We start from the raw sequence: 21862 nt of genomic DNA on the forward strand, positions 1-21862 counted from the left end.
CGCCTGCCCCCGCCCCCAGGACGGCCCCCTCCCCACCACGCACCGCCTGCGCCCTCTGCCCCTGCACGGGACTCCCTTTGGCCTCTGTTCCCCGCCCAGAAGCGGCGGCGGCGGCGGCAGCAACGGCTGCGGCGGCCCCAGCAGAAGCAGCAGCGGCGGCGGCGGCAGCAGCGCCGCCCCAGCCCCGCCCCGCCGCCCGCCGGAGCCCCACGCCCCGCCCGCCCGCCCCGCCGCCGGACTACTCCCCCCGAAGCCCACCACTAAGCCCCCCCCCACTCCCCAGCCGCGATCCGCTCGAATCCAGCTCCGCTGGGCCTGCTGTCTGTTCCTCACGCCCCTTAGGACTCGGGGTGGGGGAGCCCTGAGGTTCGCAGCCATCCCTCTCCCTCCTTCAAGGGCTGGGGGATTGCCCCTGATCCCGAAACCCGGCCCCGTAACCGGAGCCTCCCTCCTTCCACCCCTCGGCTTCGCTCTCAGACCCCTTGCCTCCAGGCCTGGCGCGAAGCGGGTGTAGAGCTTGCACGCCGGATCTCCCCATGGCTTGCCGGGGCTAGTATGAATTGCCCCCATCTCATCCACCTTCAATTTAAGCCCCCTCCCCGCCGCGCCCGGCCCGGCGGCCCCCGCCCCTAGAGCGAGGGCAGCGGAGCCAGGGCGCTCCGAAGTCATCCCCCGCCTTTTTTCCAGGGACTCGGATAATTGCCCCTGCCCCCATCACAGCACTCCCACTCCCGAACCCAGGCCCCGCCGCCACCTAGGGGGTACCCCTTACCCTATGGTTCCCGCACCCCAACACCGGGGAGAAAGCAGCCCTGAAGAGCAACCGTCGCACCTCCCCTCTGAGGTTGGAGGGTATTTTCTCCAGGTCTCTTCAAGACTTCATCACGGACAGCCACCACCCCCCCCCCCAAAACAAGCCCTTTCTCGCCCTGCCCTCCTGGCCAGCCTCCCTTGGAATCATTGGATCCTTGAATTGGAGGGGGGGCGGTTAGGGCCAGGTAGTTAACAAGACGGTAGCCTCCACCTCCCTTTCCAAGGAGTGGGGTAATTCCAATGGTCCCCCCCCCCCCCCAGGATCAACCCGACCCCCGTTTCCATGGAGACCCCCGCCCAGCCAGGAAGAAGACTCTCAGATCGTGGCGAACAAGTCTCACCTGGCTAAGGGAGAAGGGGGTGAGGAGGGGGTAGGGTAGGGCAGCGATGGGGTACGAAGGTGGGAAGTGGAGGGGAGCTGTCCCGAAGGGAGGGGCGAGGACAGAGCGAGCTCCAGGGAGCGCTACGTCCGGGGACACGAAGAGGACGGCGCCCCCGGGGGGCAAGCAGAGCGGCCGCGGGGCGATGAAGGGACAGGGTTGGGAAAACGCTTAGGATAGAAAGAAGCGGGTGGGGGGATATGAGAAAGCCGGGGAGTCAAAAGGGGTGGAGGGGTTGGGGGAGAGAAAAAAAAGACGCACCTGTTCCCGGGTCGGCTCCGCGGGGAGGCTCAGGCCGCCACCCGGGCTCCCTCTTACCCACTCTGAGCCGCCACCCGCCTAATACTGCCCCGATCTGGTGCCCCCCCTCCGCCCCTTATTGCCACCGACCTCCTTCTCCTCTCTCTCCGCGGCGGCGGCGGTCGGACTCTAGGAACTGAGAGGAAGAAGGGAGGGCTCGGCAAAGCGGAGGAGAGACAGAGCCACACACTGGCAGCAGCCGCGGCGAGCGAAAGAGTGAGGGGGAGAGCGGTGTGTGTGTGTGTCTGTGTGTGCGAGCGAAGCCTGGTGGAGTGGGTGCCGGTCGCAGGGCTCGACGGGAAGTGGAGTCCGGCGGGGTTCGCGGGCGGCGCCAGCCGCCGCTCCACCGGACTACAACTCCCAGAATGCCACCCGCCGGGGGGGGGGAGGAATGGGGAGGTGGAGGCGAAGGGAGGGAGCGAGCAAGAGAGGGAGGGACGAAAGCAGGGAGCAAGCGGCGGCGAAGGGGGCAGAGCCAAGCAGCCCCGGTGACACTGGGAGGGGAGGGGAGGAGGAGGGGATCGCTCCGAGGACCAAGCGGATTCCGGAGAGGGAGGCAGCAGCAGTGGCTGCAGCAAGCCGGGCAAAAAGCTAGACTCCCAGGAGAGGCGGAGGCGCTCAATCCTAGGGGCTGCAAGAGCCCCACGCCCCCCCCCCCGCCCTCAACGCCCCTCAAATGGGAAGGTTGAGGAAGGGAAAAGATCAGGGCTCCAAAGCCAGGGGTTTCTGTCTCTTTCCCCCAACGCTCTCCACCATATGCCCCGACCTGACTTTCTCAGGCCACTGGTGCCCGATCCAGTGTGCAAATCCAGAGACCCCAGACCTCCCCTGCTGGGCATCACAGAACGGATACATTCAGTCCCCTTCTCCCAGGGGCCTGAGGGAGGCTCCCCTTGCTAGCAGGGCGTGACTCCCCCCTTCTTCCCGCCCCCCCCCCGTCGTCGCCACCCCCCCATCTCCCTCCCCAGAGCCCCTCCCCTGAAGCCCGAGCTCACTTCTCCCTACCTTACTAGAAATGGAGTCCCTCCGGGGGCGACTACCCAGCCCCCTCCCTTATACTGGGTCCCTGCCCACCAGTATCTCCTTAGCGTTGCCCCCTTCACCGAAGTAATAGTGGGGGCGACCCGAGTTGGACTGGTGGCTACTTTCCCTCAGAGACTAGCCGTCCTTGGCCACGCCGACCCTGTGTAGAGATAGAGAAGCACGTTAATACCGCCCCCCAAAGTTCGGATCCCCGTGGAAATGGCTTACAAGGAAAGAGGGGTTGGTAGTGGAAGTGAGCTGGGGGTGAATCTCAATCCTCAAACCTCGTCCTAGGCGTGGAAATCCAGGGATTCCTCCCTTTCCTTAAAAGCCATCAAATCGCTTGGGGTGGAAGAATGGAGTTAGATTATCTAAACCCCAATGTCCACATGACTCGAAGCAACGCTACATGTAAGAATAAGATACGAACTAGGCTTCTGCCGTGGGAGGGAGAGTATACCGCCGCCCCCCTCACCGTCCTCCAGCCCCCAAACACATACCCCTAGGAGAGTCAGATGGCCTAGGAAGGAGGGGAGGCGGTGGGAGTGCTGGAGAGTGAAAAGGTTGTGACGGGGAGGGTCCGCGGCCCCCTGAGAGCAAAATCCAGATGCTAAGAGGTGGGTGGGGGGTGCGGCATAATTGCAGAAGGTGCCTTTCCTAGCTTTTCCCGGAATCGCCGCCGAACACCGTCTAACACTCGCAGTTGCTTACCAGTCCGTCCCCTAGCCCCATTTGTGCGCGTGAGGCGGCCGGAGCCCGGGAAGCCGGGGCACAAACTCCGCGGAAGCTGGCCTTCGCCGCCGCCGCGCTGCCGCGGGCCTCCCTCCCTCCGCTGGCGGCCCCGCCGATCTACCTTCGCCCCCGGCCGAGGCCAGACCCCGCTCGCAACTCCACGCCCCTACTCCACCCCCGGTTCCCCCCCCTCACCCTCTCCCCGCGGGTCCGGCCCAGCCCCTAGCGCCGCCCCGCCCTACCGCTCGGTCCCGAGCCCAGCAAGTGCCCCGAACTCGCCCCCCGCCCCCACGCCCAGGCCAGTCCGGCGGGGCCTGGTTTCCCCCTCCTGCCGCGCCCCGCCCCCGAATCCACGTCCTACTTCGCCACCCAACTCGGCCCGGTCCGGGTTCGGCCCGCGCCCAGGCCACCAGAGTCTCCGGTTCGGTCCGGTGTACGGCCACCCACCCCGCCCTTGCCTGGGTGCCGGCCTGGCCCGCTGCCTGCGCCCGCCGAGCCGGCCCAGGCGCGAGGTCCGGGTCTGGGTCCCGGTGCCGGCCTCGGTCCTAGCGGTGTTGCCGCGTCTCGCCACGAGGGCTCGGTCCACGCAAGATCCGAACCCGCGCGGGGTGGGGGCCAAGGAAAGCAAGTTTCTTTATCTTCCCTCCGCCCCCGCCGCAGGGCCGCGCCATCCCCCACCCCCCGCGGCGCCCCCTTCACCTGGGCAGAGCCCCTCGGCCGCTGTCGCAACTTTGCTCTTCTCCACGCCGCCGGGGAAGCGGGCGAAGCAAGAGGAGGAGGGAGGTGGCGGGGGGGGGGGGGGGGGTGCTGGGATCAGGCCGCTGGGCTCCGGGAGGACACGTGGGGGAGGAGGGGAAGGAGGAGGAGGAAGGGGGGGCGGGCCTGCAGTTCTCGGGGCTCCCCCTGCCAGCCCCGGGAAAGCCGGAACCTCTCCCGGCAGCCGCAGACCCCGCACTGGCCACGGGGGAAGAACGGAGCCACCTTCCCCGGCCAGCCCCCGGCTCCAGGAAGGGGGGGCGAGCAACGCCGCTCGGGGTCGGAGAGTGAGCGTTTTCACTCGTGCTTTATGTATGACTCTCTCTCTCTCCGTTTAGCCTCCGTGTTGGGAGGGGGGGCGTGGGGTCTTACATGCGGGGGGGGGGGGACGCCCTCGCCAGACGCCCCGCCCCTTCCCCGGGCCCCCACTTCCCTAACCCAGGCGACCTCGGTGCAAGGCTCTGACGCTCGGGCACCGAGGCCGCCCGCGGGCGCAGCCCCAGCCCCAGCCCTAGCCCGGGCGCCCAAATGGGACAGGTGCTGGGAAGGGAAAATGCCGGGGCTCGCAGCCTCGCCTCGCGTCTCCTGGGCGGCCCACCCTTCGTGGCAACCGTCCGTGCCGCACATCCCCGAGACCACCCTCAAAAGGCAGCCCCTAGCCCGGGAGTGGAGGCATCCTGGGGCGGGGGTGGGGGGGGGGGTACAAGGAGCGAGAGGCCCTAGGGAGGAAGGAGGAGGGGGACGAAAGATCTGTAAAGGGGGAAGCCTGCACAACTTGGGGCTGAAAACCTGGCTCGAGGAAAACTCCGTTTCTGCCCGCCCCCGCCCCCCCCCCCACTTCCCGGGCCCCTCAGTCACCAAACCGAATCCCCTTGACCCTTACCCTTTACCCTAACGACTCCCCGCCTGGCCAAAGGAATAAATCCTCGTATGTGTTTACATCCCAGGCCATCCCCAGAACTGAAGGGCTGAGAAGCCTGCGGTCCACATTGGAACTCTGATGACTTTACATTAACTCCGAGGAGAGCAGCTTGCGAAGAAGCTGAAGCTGCCGGCAGACTTGCTTTCAGTCTTAGGGTGTTTCTTAGCAGCTCCAACCCTGAGCCCGCGGTTGGGACTTCAAAGGCATCGCCTCAGCCTAAAGGGTATTAGGGGAGGTGCCCAGCAGTTCCTGGAGGGTTCAGGGCTTTGTAAACACGGAATGTGAAATGAATAGCAGGAATTTGAAAAAAAAAATCTTTATGTTCAGATGTATTGATATTATTTATTATATATTTATCCATACTAAGGAAGCCAGAGAGTCATTTGAACTAGAAGGAAGCCCTGAGGGATTAATGTCTTCCTCCTCCCTGCCCCCCTCCTTTGTCCCAGGCCCAGAGGTTCCATCTCTAAGCTATGGGGTGTCTTCTCTCCAGTGGAAAGACTTTAGAGATGGCAGGTGAGACTTGCCTGGTATGTCTCCCTCACCTGGTTTAAAGGAGGACTATTGCGGAGGAGGACAAGCAACTAAGGTAGCAGTGGCTTTGCTGTTGTGAGGCCTGGTGTTCTATGACCCCTCCTGCTTGTCCTCACCGACCTCAAAATCTACTGCCAGCAATGTGGACATAACACTTGCCATTTTACTTTGCTTTGGGAACTTCTTCACTAGCTGTTTTATTTGGCCATTCCCATTCTCCTGTGCATCCCCCACACCACCCCCCCCCCACACACACATTTTAAAGAGTGTTTGGCCGAAGTTGCACCAAGGGAAAGTGAAAATTTGGAAATGATTTCTTTAAACTAATCAACCTATGAATTCAAAAGGCTTTATTAAGTTGTGGGGGATCACCTCTATTGGGCCTGATAAAGCAGGCTCCACCAATTCTGCTTTGATTTAAATTGGCTGTCTTCACTGATTTTAATTTATCTGGTAATTACTAAATTTCCACTTCTATTAAGGGCCTTAGGGCCTTGGGGCTACTTTGCTCTTTGGTCAGAGGCTGAAATGGATTCTGGACACCTCTGTTCCCACTCGTCTGTATCTCACCATTTGGCTGCATCATTTATCTGGTGAAATGAAGGTTGGGGCAAGATGGTTATTTCCTGGCTGCAGCTCTAGCTTCTCTGAGCCCTTTCCTGTTGGGGGCCACGCTTCCTGCCCTACAGGAGGTGATGGGAAATCAAGGAGCAGGGTAGAGAGAGCTGTGGGAAACCTTGTAAAGAATGTAGAGATTAATGATTATTTTATATGAGGCTAGAACCACAACATAATCATAATAATAATAATACCTTTGTACAATGTCAGAGTGTCTACCAAGGCCTTTCACTTGTGTTATTTCATTTGTTTCTCACTACAACCCTCGATTTTGTAATTGAGGAAACTGAGTCTATGGGCATCTCTGAGTGGCTTGCTCAAGGTCACATGGCTAGTGAATTCCTGAACCAGGACTCAACTCCAGTAATCCTGACTCCACATCCAGAGTTCTTTTCAATATAGTATATAGCACCTCCCTTTAATGCCAAAATGTTCCTTTTCAGGCAGAGTTTTAAATAATTGTTTCTTCCATCAATAACAGCTCCTGGCCTAGGCCTGGACTCTCAGAGAGCCAGCTTGGTGTATTGGAAAGAGGATTGTTTGGAGAGTTCTAAGAACCAGATCCTAGTTCTGTCTTGTCGATGGCTAGCAGGGGGACCTCAGGAGAGCCCTAACATTCAAGTAGTGCCAGCCCAATTCCAGGTACTGTGTTTTGAGTCTTCCTTCCAACTCCAAACTATGGAAATCAGTGCACCTGTCCTACTCTCACAAGCACACCCCAGAGCATCAAATGAGATGATGGATGGGAAAGAATTGTGTGCACCATAAACTACTGGACTCAGGCAAGTGTTACTATCATCAGTGTCAGCATCACCAGCGTCCCAAGCACAGAGACCTAGGGGTGACATCTGCCTGGGCTCTGCCCTCCTGAAGCTGACCAGACAAAATAGGGCATTTGGGGCTCCCCAGCTAATTGAAGCCTTAAACCAACCTCTGACTTAATTCAGAGGATAATTGCTTCAATTTTCTGCTTTGTTCCAAAAACAGAGGCCTTCCTTATCTGTCTGGTAAAACAGCCCACTCTTGTGACAACAAAGACTACGACAGCAATGACAACAACAAGGACAACCATTTCAGTGCTTTAGATCTTCAGAGTGTCAGAGTGAAGCAAATTTGAAGCTTCCGGTCCTCCCTCCATCCCCTTACCCCCAGTCAGGTGAAGGTGAAGCCAGGTTTGGAAGTCAGAATCTCAGGACTGCCAAAGTGTTCATTTTAAGCCACCTCAGTTGAAAGCAGACTAGGGGAGAGAAGGGTACCGAAAGAGCCTTGCAAATTCGGGAAAGAGTGAGGCTGGTACTAAGGCTGACAGGGCTGACCATGAGTTACGTACACTATGTGCTCTACAATGTTTCCCTTTACGTTCTGGGAGGGGCCGTGGGGGAGAATTCATTGCTCCTGTTTGCTCTTCATATATCTCAAGCACACAAAACCTATTACAGCAGGTTACTGCTGGAGATGCATTCCCACAGCCCACTGCATGCTGAGGAAGGCCTGTTCTCTGCCCTCTAAGAGCCCTGGGTCTACTTGGGGAGACAGTGTGTCTGGTTAAACTTAACTCTGTAAACAACTAACAGCCTTTCTGGATTTTATAGCCAAAGGGGCAAAATGAGGAAGGGGGCTAAAATCACCCCAGAGGACTTTCAAGGTCAAGCCTCCTTGCTTCCCTAAGACCCCCAGGCACTTAACAAGGTTCTTAATCATACAGACAGTGTTAGAGGTGGAAGAAACTCTAAGAAATCATCTGCCCTCCTGAAAAACTGGCTGTCGCGGTCCACTGCCAACAAAATCAAGTGTATAAGCCTTCACCTAGCTTCCAGGGTCCTCCATGAACTGGTTCCAGCCTCCTTCCCTTCCAGGCCCCTCACAAAGCCTCTGTTCTCACCAAACCAGACCTCTACCATTCTTGGGACAAGACAAGCGCTTCCTCCACTGCTCCTTCAGCATTTTCTAGGCCCTTCTGGGCTTGTTGAAATCCCACTCAACCATTACTCAAGCTGGCTCTTTCATGCCACTTTCCCTGAACCCCCACTCCCTCCCCATTGCAGTTAACAGCTCCTCAGAGGTTTCCCCCACCACACTGAGCTTGGCCCTTTGTTTAGCACTTCCACACCCTGCCTGTCTCTCCAACTGGATGTCCACTTCCTTGGATGAAGGAACCCAGTATTTCTCAACTGTGTATTACAGCCACCTATCTCTCTCTGCCCCCCCCCCCCCACAATATCCCCTACCATGGCATGGAGTAAGCTTTCTACAAGTATTTGGGTTTTTTTTTTTAATTTTTATTTATTTTTGACAGAGAGAGAGAGAGAGAGAGAGAGAGAGAGAGAGAGAGAGAGAGATCAAGCAGGGGAGGGGTAGAGGGAGAAGGAGAGAGAGAATTCCAAGTAGGCTCCACACTGTCAGCACAGAGCCCCATATGGAGCTCGATCCCACAATCCCATGAACCCTGAGATCATGACCTGAGCCAAAATCAAGAGTCAGATGCTTAACCAACTGAACCACCCAGATTCCCCTCTACAAGTATTTGTTAAGTAAATGAATGAATGGATGATCTAATCTAATCCCTTTATCTCATAGTGGGGAAATTGAAGCCCATACCTGGCTTCCCTTCCTGCCAATTAAAGACTTGGTTTTAAGTTTTAGCCTCCTTTAGTCTTTCTCTTCCCGCTTAGTGGATATACATACACTGTCTCTAAAGTTATACAGACATGGTTTCAATCCTGGCTCCTTCACTTACTAGCGATATCAACTTAGATCCTTGATTTTTGTCTGAGCCTCACTTTTCTCATTTGTAAAATGGAGACTAATAAATACTTCCTGAAAATGTTACAAACATCAATGGAGTTCTTGTATGTTAAGCACTTAGAACAGTGCCTGGCACCTAGTAGATGCCCCATAGTAGTTGATGGGTTTTTTTTTTCATGTTTATTTATTTTTGAGAGAGAGAGAGACAGAGCACAAGCAGGGGAGGGGCAGAGAGAGAGACAGAGGGAGACACAGAATCCGAAGCAGGCTCCAGGTTCCGAGCTGTCAGCACAGAGCCCAACGCGGAGCTAGAACCCACAAACTGTGAGATCATGACCCTAACCCACTGAACCACCCAGGTGCCCCATTGCTGGGTTTTTTTTTGTTTTGTTTTGTTTTGTTTTTGTTTTTGTTTTTGTTTTTTTTAAGCGTGAGGAGTTTTTAGAGTTCATAACTTGGGAGCACCTGCTTAATTCAAGCATGGGAATAAAAGCACAACTCAAACATAATGAAAAGAAAGGTGTATTTTTGGCAAGGGGAAAAGAATAAAATTTAGCAAGACCTTTAAGCAAAACTGTTATCTCTTCCCCCAAAGAGGCTAAAGAGTATTGAGAATGGTGCCCAGTTCAGTGGCCCACATTCAGTGGGTGCTCACCCAATTTCGCATCCTCTGGCTGTGGTGGTAGCTCTGTGTAGGCTTAAAGATGTTGGAATGGGACTGAGATGCCCTACCTAATTTACACATCGCTATGCTCCCTCTTCTCCATGAGCTTACACCTGAGTCCTGTTCCACCTGCTAAAGCCTTCAAGTCCTGCTCCACAAAGCTTTCCCTGAATGCTTTGCCTGTGAATTCTTGGCCCCGCAGGTAAGTACTGCTTAGCACTTAGTGATTTTCTGTGCTCTGTGACTTAGTACCTCCCCATCTGAGGGCAGGCGCTTTGCCATAGAAAGCAGCATCTCCCACAATGCCTGGCAGTGTTAAAGCAGACAGCACTCCATGAAGACTTTGGGATTGAATTGACAGTAGGTGTTCAGTGGGGGCATGAGTCCCCTCAAGTACTGCCCAGCATTCAGTTTCCCAACCCCCCAGTCCCCACATACTCACCACTTCTCAGACACACCACTCACATGATGCCCCAGCCTTTTGAGGAGCCATCTTGTCTCTTAGAACTTGTCAGCATCTGGAAGGCAAGGGCCACATTTTACTGTGTCCTCCACACAGCCCAGCATAGCAATTCCAACATAGTTTTGCTGCTATAGATAACTTGGTAAAGATACATTGTTATTGTGTGTTTATATGTATCCTTGTGTGTCTGTTCTTGCTCATTAAAGTGCAAGGGGCTCTAGGGGGAAGAATTGTCCATCTTGGGAAGAAAGTCACAAGATGATTTAAAAATAAGTAGAGACATGGGATTCAGATTTTTAAAAAATCCAGGGAACAGTGTTCCACCGTCCATACCCATTCAGCCTAACCTCTCACACCAAATTTTCTCAAAGTTTAATATAGATAAGAATCACTGGGGGGAGCTTGTTTAAAATTCAAATTTCAAAGCACCCTCCCACCCAGGGTCTTACTGAATAGGTCTGGGGTGGTGCCTCATACTCTGAATTTCTAACAATGTCTACTGAGAATTAGAAACTAGAGGGCTCTTGGGCTACACCTTGAAATACATTGAGCACTTTTCCATTTTCATCTTCACCAGAGATCCCCAAACTTTTTGCTACCAAGGGTTTTATTATTTCTTTCCCCTCATGGACCCCATTAAACATAGTTATACATTGCTTAGAATGTACCAGACATTGTTCTGAGGATTTTACAAATAGTAACTCATGTAATACTCATAACAATATCATAAGGTAATTACTATTATTTTCCCCTTTCACAGATGAAGAAATTGAGGTACAGAGAGGTTCAGTGACTTGCCCAAAGTTGCCCAGTAACTAAGTTTTTTTAATTGAGGTCAGGTTCAGGTAATATAAATTAAGCATTTTAAAGTGTAAATTTCACTCTCATTTAGTACATTCAAAGCTGGGTGCAAACACCACCTCTACCTGGTTCTAAAACATTTTCATCACCCCAAAATGAAACTCCATACCTGTTAAGCAGCTGCTCCCCTTTCCTCCCTACCCAGCCTCTTGCCAGAGAAAATTCCTATCTGCTTTCTGTTTCTATGGATTCACCTATTCCAGATATTTCATTTAAGTGAAATCATATGATCTGTGGCTTTTTGTTTCTGGCTTCTCTCACTTAGCACAATGTTTTTGTTTGTTTGTTTGTTTGTTTGTTTGTTTGTTTGTTTTTAAGCAGGCTCCACACCCAACACAGAGCTTCAACTCATAACCCTGAGAACAAGAGTCGCATGCTGTACTTCCTTGAGTCAGCCAGGCACCCCGACATAATGTTTTTGAAGTTCATCCACATTAAAACATGTATCAGTAGTTCATTCCTTTTTATGGCTGAATAATATTCCATCATATGGATATACCACAATTTGTTTATACATTCTTAGCTAATAATTTTTGAAGTTAGTATCTGAATCCAGGCAGTCTGGTTCCAGAGTTGGTGCTCTTAACCCTCTGTGTTCAAAACACTTATCTGCTTAAACAAGATGTATTTTCAAGTAATAATTTGTCATTTGAAAATATATCAGATATGGGGTGCCTGGCTGGCTCAGTCGGAAGGGCATACAACTCTTGATCTCAGGATCATGAGTTCTAGCCCCATGTTAGGTGTAGAGATTACTTAAATTAATAAACTTTAAAAAGTAAAAATGTATCAGATACAAATAAAACTTTGCCAGAACTTCTGATCAGCCCGAGATAGTCATACTGAAGTCATTCAATTCCAGCTAAAGCCAAAAACACTTCATGTTGTAGTTAACCTCTGCAGCTTTGTGATGTATGTTTCACTTAACTTTATGAAATACAGACATAATTCATAGACTCTCCCCCAGGCTTTTATGGGTTTGGAGACCCTGGTTTAGGATCCATTGATGATAAATCCTTGCAAGGTGCCCCAGTCAGCAGAGAGATTCCATCAAGTTGCTCAGAGGACTCTACTGACAATCTAGAAAGCGGGCTCATGCATGTTAGAAAGTTTTTCCACACCAACAAGCTAAATAAGAAAGGAGCTGGAGCTTAACCTTTCAGTAAACTAGAAAATTCCAAAATCCAGGAAGTCATTCTACTTGAATGTACTAGTTAACTAACCAAGGTTTTCCCAGCAAGGATACACAGGGCCAGGCCATATACCGAGGACAAGTAAGACAGCCCTGTAGCAGAGCACCTGGGTGGCTCAGCCGGTTGAGCGTCCGACTTCGGCTCAGGTCATGATCTCACGGTTTGTGGGTTCGAGCTCCGCCGCGTAGGGCTCTGTGCTGACAGCTCAGAGCCTGGAGCCTGCTTCCGATTCTGTGTCTCCCTCTCCTCTCTGCCCCTCCCCCACTCTGTCTCTCTGTCTCTCTCTCAAAAACAAACATTAAAAAAACAGACAACCCTTTAGCTGCCCCCTGCAAAGTGACAGCATAAGTTGGACTTGCCAGGGAGGCCTTCTAGATCCAAAGCATCTGCTCTGACAGAACCTGAGGTAAGAATGTTATTCCCACACAACACTGATTGCAGGATTTTTCTCCTGACTTTTTGAGTGTGTGTGTGTGTGGGGGGGGTGCGATTAGGTTCGTGTCTTTTCTGGAGTTTGTGACACCTTTGCTCCATGTCTGAGAGCCTCATTTGATGTCCTCAGCACCTCCCCCTCTAAAGGGGTCCTTCATTACCCCATCAGAGATTAAACAACCAGACTAGATTCAAAACCATTAGCCCTGATTTCTCTCGGCAGAATAAAATGAACATCAAGGAGAACCTTGAAGGGAAAAAGATTCCACAAAACATGTTGCTAGAGAGGTGAGAGAGGAATGGTGAGAGATGAAGGCTTCTTCATTTTTGTAGCCTCATGGCCTAGCAGAAGGCCTGGCACAGATGAGAAAGCACTCAAAACATGTTTGTTGAGTGAATGACTGAAAGAGAACCTTCTTGTTGGTCTGGAGGTCATTATGGAGGCATTGTAGAGCTGCTGTGTGTGGGGACAGAGAATGGAGTGAGGTTGGCATGTGTCTGGAGCGGCCTGCCAGAACCTACACAGACCGTGTTTTTCTCTGCCTGAAAATTTCTCTCAGGCAAAGTTCTCAGAGCCTGCAAGTCTCAAAAGTAGATTTCTCTGAGCTCACTGTGTGCTTTATTCTACTGAACTCAAGTCAGAGGAACTTAACAGTGGCATAGTGTTGTAGGGAGAATCTGATGAGAACACCTATATAAAAGCATATTGAAAAAGATAGAGAGCCAGAAAATTCTTATTAACTTAGCCATACTGGCTTCACATGATCTAAATGACCCTTTGTGCCATTTGGCCAGGTAGCTTTCTACCTATGAGTCTTATCACTGAACACGAACATGTGCAGATACCCCCGCCCCCAATATACACTTTTTGTAACGCAGCAAACTCTGTTTGCCAGACTCCAAATAACCACAACCAGCAGAGAATCAGAATGTTCTTTTTGCAATACAGTGCAATAATCCCTTACATTCATGTGGGGCTTTGCAGGTCACAAAGTGCCTCCCCATCCACGACCCCATCTGTTTGTTGATTGATGTTCAGAATAGTCCTGAGGCTTTGCAAGAGTCTGGGAGGCCTTGTGAAGAAGCAAAATAGCAATGACACATGTGGTGCGAGTGGCCTTGGCTGTGTGCTGGGTCTCTGAACACCAGCCCACAACACTCTGTTGTTATGGCAGAGACATCAGGGGTACAGTGACTTGCTGCTACAGACTTGCAAGGATTTACCAGCGCTTAGGGGACACGGCTGGTGGGATGGGACTCCTGAGGCTGAAAGAAGCTGAGATGCATTTGCACGTGGTTGGCACTGTCGTGGCAGCAAAGGAGGCAGAAGGTTTGGATCACCCCTCCCTCATTTCCTTCCATCAGTCATTAGATGAGCAGATGTTGGATGCTTGAGCTCCTTCCCCACCCCCCCGCTTGTTCTGAGTATTGAGGGTACAGGAACAAACAAGACTTGTCTCCTAGACCTCTCTGGCCACATGATTCATGAGGACTCCCCTTCCAGTCTCTTCTTGTTCATTATAGCCAGGGGACAAATGTTGAGGGAAGGGGTTCCACCTAATCACTCCTGTCCATTTCCCTTTCTCCCTCCCTCCCTCTCTCTCTCTCTCTCTCTCTCTCTCTCACACACACACACACACACACACACACACACACACACACACGATGCTTTACTCAGGGCCTCAAAAGCTCCCAGGTTAACCGGTCTGTGTCACATACCTCAATTAAGGAGAGTATTGAATAAACCAGATCCACGAGAGCAAAATAAAAATTTGTAATACATAGTAATAATAATGGTATATCCCATAGTAATAATAATGGTAATCACATCTGTATAAAACTTAATAGTTTACAAAACACTTCCATCCCTATTCCTTGATTTGATCCTATGTCCTGTCATCATCTCATATCCAAAGACCATCTTCTGATTGTGATCACCAGCTGTGAGTGAAACTAGACAAAGGCAGGGCTAAGAGTCCTGCCCCTGGTTTGTTTTTTGCACCTTTTTTCTTTTTCTCTTCCCTCTTTCTCTTGCTGTGCTGTCTGTGGAGCCTGAAGTTGCCTATGACTCAGCTTCCCTGACTCCTGAGAACCTGGAAACCCAGGGAAAAGGGCTACCGATCAGTAGCCCCCCAAGCCTTTGACTTCTGCCAGAATTGGTGCCCTGGGGAGAGAAGACTTTCCTCTTTGGGCAACCCCAAAGTGAGCACGAACCCACCTCAGCAGATTGGGCAGGCCCTGCAGAAGGGGGGAGTTTTAATAGAATAAGGAAAGGAGTGGAGCTTTTAGTACGATGTGAAATGGGGCTTTGAAGCAGGGGAGGCAACTGCTAAGTACAGGCTTCGCAGAGTACAGACATACCAAAGGAACCTGGTGCTTGCGGGAGAAGATCCTAGTGAAGGGCAAGAGGAGCCCACTGGGTCGTATCCACTGGGTCTGTAGGCCTTTTTTTTTTTTTTTAACCTAACTACTTCACTCATCCCCATTACCCTCTGTACCTCCACATACTCTTCATTCCTCCAGCCTATTCGCTGAGCCCCCATCTACCCCATTCCTCTAGTGTAGCCCCAATTTTCTGAGCTGAAGATACTTTCCGTGAAAGGCCACCCCAGAGATTCTCAAGCCACCCCAGCCTAACATTCTCAAACTCCCCTATCCCTTTTTCTACTAGGTACTTCGTCCATAGCAATGGCCACACCAGTCATACCCTCCACCTGGCCCAGTGCTGGCCCCAGATGAGAGTGCCTGAGAAACTCAGGAGTAATAGCGGGTATAAAGCCACTGTGTTCTGGTGGTTTGCAGCAGTAGATCAAAGCCTGTCCTCTTTGGTAGGAGGGGTCAGGGCTGTCTGTCCTGGCAATCTTGAGCAGGGGCTGAGGGGAGGCAAACAGCAGGGAAAAGCTGCTTTTAGCTAGTGGCCAGGTTAAAAGGGGATGGTGGTGCTGAGTGGCTGCCATGCTGGGCTGGGGATGAAGACCCACGACCCCCTCCTCCCTGTATCCCTGGTTGTGACCGGCAGACAGTTGAATCTTCCAGCTTTGTCCAGCCTTGGAAACCTCTTTGCATCAGGAAAGGAGCTTCATTCCAGCCCAGGAGCCCCTGGCTGAGCCCTCTTCCAGCCCTTACACTGACATTTGGGGCAAGTCGAATTAGCACTGTCGCTCAGGCAGTGGCAGCCAGTGCGGGGTCGGGAGTATGTAATTGCAACCACTTCCTGCCCCAGCTTGCCCTAGGGCCGGCCACGCCCCTTGAGGACAGTAGGGGCGGGGCCCAGGTACAGTGAGGGAGTCCGATTGGTGGGGGGGGGGGGGTGCGGAGCAGGGCGGCTCTCAAGGGAAATCAGCTGAGACTCATAAAGGAAGGGGGGTGCCTTCAGTTCGAGCCAGCCAGCCCGAAAGGGCCGGGGCCTCAGGGCATTCTATTGGCACAGTGCGTCGCAAAGGAGGATCCAGAGAACAGTCACTCTCCGACTGTTATATGACTAGTTCCAATATTAGCTTTATTCATGAGATCTGAACACTCTCAAGCCCCAAAGAAGAGGGGGAGGGGAGAGTTGGGGTCTACACCCATAGGGACGATCTCCTCTTTTGGCTTGGCACCGCTCTCTCTGAGCAAGTTAGGACGGAGAGAAGACATTAGGGGTGGGAGCTGCTGAAAAGACTCTGGTGGTACACAACACCAGAATTTGTAAATGCCTCTCCCTTCCTGGAGATCCCAAGATTTGCTGTTGTATCATTGGTCTGTGTACCCAGGTCTTGGAGTGCCCATTGTGTACAGAGCCAGTCCTCCAGCAGGTAGAATGGAGGTACAAAAGAAGCAGACAGGTGGCTCCCTCCCTTTGGCGAGTCAGACATCAACTGGGCGAGTCAAAGCGTGCACTCTGTAGTCAAAGATGGAGATTGTGGTATTAGCTGTGTGACCTTGGGCAGCTTGTTTATCTTCTCTGAGCTTCAGTCTCCTGGTGTGTAAAATGAAGCTACTAATACTTGACTTACAAGGTTGTGGTAAAGGTAAAGTAAGACACATATGGGAAAGCGCTTTGAAAGCTATGAAACACTCTATGAAGGCAAGGGAGGGATGATGCTCTTGTTAAGTGGGGTGGAGGTGGGAGGCAGGACCCTGATGGGTGAAAAATGAGTAGGCACCAATGATTAGGGTGCAAACTCTCCAGGAGAGTGTTAAAGTAGCATGCTGTAATGAGGCTACCAGAGGCAGGTGGGGGGTTAAGTCTGCCTCGGCTTCTAGTTAGAGGTGGGTCTGAGAGGAGAGTCCCTAGGGAAAGGCGGCCAGGCGAGGTGGAGAAAAAGCCATAATTTCTCTCCTTTTGAGAAGAGCTTGAACGGTCCCAGTTGCCTTAATCATGCCCATGTGAAGAGAGGCCAGCGGTGGGTAACGAGTTTTGTTTGGGGGGAGGGGGTTGCCTGTCAGCCCTCGAAGTGTAAGGCAGCAGCTGGAAGCGAGCCGCTTACTCACATACCACGCCTGCAGCGTGCACACGGCTCGCTGGAATGAGCCCGGAATGTCTCCTCTCCTCGCCCTCTGCAGACCGAGGAGAGCCGAGGGGAGCTGGGCGAGTTGAGCACGTTAAATGACAGCTGCAAACCTATAGGCTTCTCCATCCTTTCCTGCTCTGGCAAGGGCTGCCCAGGCCCAGGGTGACCCCTGCCCTCCCTTCCCAGACCGGCAGCTTCATGGGGGTGGGGCCATCCGCATTTGCTAGGTGAATGTTGGGGGAGGGTGTGCCCGGGTATAGTTTTGTGGCACATGCACCCACGTCTATGCATGTCAGCAGCCACTTGTGCAGATCCAGGCAGTTGTCTGCATACAAACATGTGTCATACATGTGCATGCTCCAAGTGGCGAGAATGCGGGACTGACATTTTTGCTCCTGTGTGACATTGGACCTTCTCATCTGTAAAATGAAGAGCGTTGTACCAGAGCATCTTGGAGGGCCCTCTCAGCCCGAGTGTTCACTGTTTCTACTCGCAGGGTTGTGGCCGCCTAAAAAGTCAGGGCAGTGAAAAAAAAAATCAGCCAAACCAGTTGTGACGCTGGCTGTCGACACTTCAGATGTTTAGGTTTGGTGATTCAATTTTCAAAAGGCCAGTTACTTGGCATCATGTAACATCTGTTCGCTTTCCAAGGAGTGGTCTTACACTGACACTGGGACTGTGGTATGATGGTGTTTGTCTGCTTGCTCTGTGTGTGTGTTTACACATGTGCAAGTGCATCTATGGGTGCATGTTTAAATTGCATCACAGAATATTAGAGCTGAACGAGATCCTGGAGGTCATCTAATTGAATCTCTTCCATTTCTAGTTCATTTATTCAACAGCCCTTTTGTGAGCTAGGATCTGTGCAGGGAGCTGCAGAGATAAATAAGGCATAGTTTCTGCCCTCCAGGAGCTCACCATCTAGCAAGGGGGAGAAACATGTAAACAAGTAATTACAATGCAATGTGATAATAGAGGTATGAATCGTACTGTGCTGTGGGAGAGTAGAAGAAAGACCAATTAATTCTGCCTGGGGGTAAAACTGTCTGGGACAGTTGCACGCTCCACAGCTTGTGAGCTTTCCCCTTCACCTTCCTAGTTCCAAAATATTCAGCCTGTTCTCTACCCCTTTCTCTCAGGAAATCTAGGAACATGTCTTCACAACCTGACATACTAAGATCCACATGGCCCACTGGAATCCACCCTGACCTATACCCATATCAGCTATAGGCCAAGAGAGGCTTGATTGGGCTAGCTGAGGTTGCCTGTGGCACGGGTTTAGCTCCTGTTGGGGTGGGGATGGACAGCAAGAGGGAGGCCAAGAGAACTGAGAATTCAGTCCTTCCTACCTGGCCAAAGGGGAGAAAGGAAGGAGATCACCTTCTGCAGGGCATGCCCTTTGCGTTTTCTGCCCCAGGCAGGGGCTGCATTACCCACTCGCTCTACCTTGCCGGGCGCCCCTGGTGAACAGCAGTGCCCGATAATGAGAGGGTTGCTGAGGATAATGGGGTAGCCTTAGTCAGTGTGGAGGGCAGATTAGAGCGGAGGGCAGTTCTAGCAGAGGCAGGGGAGACAATAACCCCGGGCTGGGCACCAGGTTCTCCCTCTGCCCTACCTGCCCAAGAGATGGCCGGGGGCGGGGGGGGGGGGGGGGGGGCGGTGTCTAACCTCCAGACCTCCACCTCTACCCAATCTAGCGTCTTTCTCCCTCTCCATGGGCAGAAGGCGAACCACCCTCGGGGCCTACCACCCCACCAGGGCGGGAGCACTCCCTCCCGTCCCACTCCTGGATCCATAAAGCCCGGAGATGCTACAGCGAAGGGAACCCTGGGAGTGTGCCTTGAATGACCCCCAAACACATCTGGATTTTTGGAGTTCAGGCCAGCCCCCGAAACGGACCCCAGGGAAGTGCGCCAGAGGGAGGGGCGAGGGAAGGGAGAGGCTGCGCGGAGTTAAGGGCCTGCCGTTTAGGACTCCCGGCCCCACGACTAGGACCGTCCCAAACTTCCTGTTTCTTCCGGCCGCTCTGACCCCGGGGCTGCAGCTCCGAGATAGCTCGGGGCCTGGAAGTGCATGCTGGGTAAGCGCAGACGGACGGAGTAGGCGAGAGCTGTTCGCTGTCGCCGCGGCGGCGCAGGGCCAGTGTGGGCGCGCGCTCGGCTTCCTTCCCCGGCGGTCACGCTTTGCATGTGGGATGGGCAGCGGGCAGGTGGCAGGGAGGCCCCCACGCCGAGGGCTCGGGGCGGAGCCTTCGCCGGGGCGGGGGCGGCGGGGGAAGAGGGAGGAGGCGGCCCGAGGGGCGGGGGTGTGGGCCGAGAGTTTCTGCATTTTCAAGGGAAGCGGAGTTGCCTTCGTCGGAGGCCGAAGTTCTAACCGACCTCGCGGCGCGGAGTGCAGGAAGTCCTGGAGGGGCAGCGCGGCCGGCGCGGCCCCGGCCGGCCCCAAGCTCTCGCGCCCTCCTGAAGCTCTAAGGGGGTCTTTTAGGATGAGTTAGAAGGAAGCCCTTCTTTACTCAGCGGGGAGAAAACTTAACGAAACTGGTGACCTCCACCGCAAAGGTGGGCCACGTTGAGGATTTAAAAAAAAAAAAAAAAAAAAAAGTGCGGGCAAATGCTCGACTCCAGAGAGAAACTAAGGCGATCCCAATCACTGAGGGGTGGAGATCGGGACGGACAACGGGTCCCTCAGTGCCTCCTTCCTCAAGATCGACTACATGGGGCGGGGGGGGGGGGGGTGCGAGCAGGTGACACCTGACTCCGATTCCTGAGGTGCCTTCTCCCCAACAGCCCGGTTGCCTCCCCCAGTGCTGTTCCCACTTCAAGACGGCAGGGGAGAGGAGCGGATGTGGAAAGACGGTTGGATAAATAAAGATGGTTACCTCAGAATAGAAGGTCAACCCCCACCTCTACCCGCATCTTCCATCGGGGCCTCATCCCCTTTACGCAACCGCATCTCCCATTCCCACCACCTCTCAATATTCCCCACTCTTCCCGGCTCTGCCACAAGTTTGCATGCGTCTTGAGGAAACAGTTATGTCCTCACTCTGGGGTCGATGTTTGATATAGGACCAAGCAAGGTGGATAGCAGGGCACACAGGACACACAGGGGCTGGCTTCGCATTATGGCTCCCATTTTGAAGATGAAGAAACCGAGGCAGCCCAGAGAGCTTAAACATTTGCTGAGCTCACATATGGAGTTAGTAATAGAGGTTAAAACACAGCTTGGAGATGGTGGTGGTGGTTGGTGGTGGGGTTGATGCTTAAAACTCTGATTAAGCACTCACACCCCCCACCAAGTCCCTGCAGACTCCCTTCCCACTGCTAGCTGAGTGCTACCTTAGCAGTCTTCTCTTATCCTCCCTCTGATGGCACACCAAACCAGGCTGTTTATATTTGTCACCCATGCTAGACTATGAGTACGTCAATGATGGAGACAGTGTCTTAATACATGTTATCTCAGTGCCTAGTAAAGTGCCTGGCACATAGGAGACACTCAATAAAGTGTGTGTGTGTGTGTGTGTGTGTGTGTGTGTGTGTGTTTACTGAATAATAAAAATCAGGAGTCCAGACTCTGGCCCTTTTCAAGTCAAAATTTTCCTTATCCACCCATCCACTTAGTTAGACACCTGGCTTAGAAATACCCCTTTGGGGCAAGATCTTTCTATTGCTACATACCACTGGTGCTGGATTCTGCAGTTAGAGGGGCTTTCAAAAGTGGGCACAGAAGGTGAAGGGCCATCCTGGGCTGGCTGGTTAGCTCACCTAGCCAGGGCAGGCTCAAGCGGCTCAGTTACAAAGCTGTTATGTATGTGATGTTCTGTGCCCCGGTGCCCTTCTCCTGAACCAAAATATAGCAGGCAGTGCAAACATTTATGCAAATGAGCCAAGAGCCCTGCTGCTTTCAAAAATAAATGATGGAGCCGTATCAGTAGTTGCAGTGTGTCTTGGCAGGGTTTGGAAGGGGCCCTGCCCGCCCCTTGCTAGTTCTCTTGGGAAGCCCAGCACAGTGAGAAGCAGTGTCCCCTACCCCTGTCATTTCCCCCTCCCTTCCCAAACTACAAACAGCCACAAACCACATGGCCCACAAGCAACAGAGATTTGTGGCCTTTGGAACCTCCCAGGGCAGGGGTCAGTCAGGAGGTCAACGGGGGTGTAGGCATCACACAGTCCAGAGTCATTACTCTAATGCCCTCTGGGAGAGTTTCGAATCAATGGGCCTATTTGTCCTCCCTCCAGGGAGGACTGGGGGTAGGGCAGTGGGAGTCCATTATCGAGCCCACCCCCACCCTGCATAACACTGCCTCCAAGAAGATCACTCTTAGCCTGGCATTCTGCAAATCTCACCACTACCCAGGAAAGACAGAAACCGGAAGTGGGAGGATTTCTGTGGGGATGGGCAGATAGGACAGGTCCTTGGGATTCCCTGATAGGAATCTAGGATATAGACTTGTATTTGGGAGGCTGTAGCATTTACAATGCCAGCAGGATGACTTTGGGCCCCTGTTGACCTGCATTTTGGCAAATAGTGAATTTCAGTGAGATTGTGCCCTGGCCACTAATTGCCCTTGTCCCTTTTGGGAGAGTTTGAGAATAACTCCTTCTGGGAAAGAGGTGGGACAGTCTAGTGGTTAAGGGCCTCGACTTGAGCATCGGCCAGACCTGGATTCCAAACCCAACTCTGCCACTAACCAAGTGTGTGATCTCTTCAAGTTACCTTCTCTGAGCCATAGTTTCCTTATCTGTTAAACTGGGATAATTATAGTGTCTACCACATGAGACTGTTATTGGGATTAAATATGATGCCTACCATGTACTTGGCACTTTGTAAGTGCTCAATAAATTGTAGCTGTGGTGACCATTCTTAGTAGGTTTTATTGCAAGCAAGTACCATTCTGCTTGGTACCAATCAAGCCTGGGGCATTTCTCAGCTCAAG

General features: G+C 52.8%; 1 protein-coding gene across 7 annotated transcripts in view; it reads right to left on the bottom strand.

The window, feature by feature from the left end:
* The window catches only part of BCORL1 (BCL6 corepressor like 1), a 63893-nt gene extending 59854 nt beyond the window's left edge, over window positions 1–4039 (bottom strand). Inside the window, exons 1-2 of one of the 7 annotated variants that reach the window (XM_081792698.1) lie at window positions 3228–3394; window positions 2499–2676 (exon numbers count right to left, since the gene is read on the bottom strand). The gene's annotated coding sequence lies outside the window, so the exon portion shown is untranslated. The other 6 variants (XM_081792699.1, XM_081792700.1, XM_081792704.1 and 3 more) reach the window with 6 other exon arrangements.
* Window positions 4040–21862: the final 17823 nt, after the last annotated feature.

Source organism: Panthera onca, chromosome X, assembly GCF_046562875.1.
Source record: "Panthera onca isolate mPanOnc1 chromosome X, mPanOnc1 haplotype 2, whole genome shotgun sequence".
Taxonomy (NCBI): Eukaryota; Metazoa; Chordata; class Mammalia; order Carnivora; family Felidae; genus Panthera; species Panthera onca.